Source organism: Humulus lupulus, chromosome 4 (assembly GCF_963169125.1).
Source record: "Humulus lupulus chromosome 4, drHumLupu1.1, whole genome shotgun sequence".
Taxonomy (NCBI): domain Eukaryota; kingdom Viridiplantae; phylum Streptophyta; class Magnoliopsida; order Rosales; family Cannabaceae; genus Humulus; species Humulus lupulus.
In genome coordinates, this window is record NC_084796.1 from 136,315,372 (window position 1) to 136,316,562 (window position 1,191).

Sequence of the window (1,191 nt, forward strand, 5' to 3'; positions counted from 1 at the left end):
GTGACTTGCCCCAAGTCAGAGAGCCCCATGCCTAGGCCTTGGGTACTGAGGTTGGCTCTCCTGAAACTGCTGCTAACTACCTTGACCACTTGTCCAAGAAACATTTGGGTGATTCTGCTACCCAGGATTGTAACTCATGGAATATGGGTTGTTGGAGGGCCTTGGGAAGTTCCCTATTGCTTGCACTTTCTCCATAGAAATGTTATTAAAATCCATCATTGTGCATTGTTCAAATAAATGAGGTCCCCCAAATAATTCACATATGACTCGCATCTGCATAACTGGAGCTTGAATAATGTTTTGTTGTAACTGTTTTGTCAATGTTGCCATTTGAGCTGACAACATCAAGATGGCATCCAATTCATGCACTCTAGACACCTTCTTAGTGGTTTCCCTTTCTAATGGCCATTGATAGTTATTCATAGCCATTTCTTCAAATAGATCATAAGCCTCATTAGCGCTCTTACTCATGAACGCTCCTCCAGATGCTGCATCAATGATTGTGCGAGTAGTACCACACAAACCATTGTAGAAATTATGTACCAACATCCATCTCTCTATTCCATGATGTGGGCACTTTCTGGTCAAATTCTTGAATCTTTCCCATGCATCATATAGAGACTCACCCTCCAACTGATAAAAATTGTTGATCTCTCCTCTCAACTTAGCTGCCTTCGCCGAAGGAAAAAACTTTGAGAGAATTTTTGAGCAAGGTCATTCCATGTAGTGATGGAATTGGGTGGCAAAGATACCAACCAACTCTTAGCTCTATCCCTCAAAGAGAATGGAAATAACCTTAATCTGATGGCATCATCACTAACTCCATTCATTTTAAATGTCTGGCAGAGCTCAACGAAGTTAGCTAGATTCATGTTGGGGTCTTCTGTAGGCAATTTCCAAAACTGAACAGTGGATTGAACCATTTGGAGTATGGCAGGCTTGATTTCAAAATTGTTGGCATCGACAGCAGGTGGTCTAATACAAGAATGAACCCCTGTCACAGTAGGCAACACATAGTCCCTCAAACTTTTGGTTGGAAGGTTCTGACCATTACCTTGCTGAGCTTGATCCTCAACAGCACCCCTGTTCAACCCATTATTATTATTCACTGGATCAGCCATGGTGGTGACAACCCTTCTTTCCAACCTTTTCTTCTATCGATTCAGAGTACAAGTCTTCTCTATTTCAGGA

General features: G+C 42.0%; 1 non-coding gene across 1 annotated transcript; it reads left to right on the forward strand.

Annotated features, from left to right (window-relative positions):
- Window positions 1–559: 559 nt before the first annotated feature.
- LOC133833437 (small nucleolar RNA R71) lies at window positions 560–666 on the forward strand. The gene has a single exon (XR_009892817.1). It is a non-coding gene; the product is annotated as a small nucleolar RNA R71 (small nucleolar RNA).
- Window positions 667–1,191: the final 525 nt, after the last annotated feature.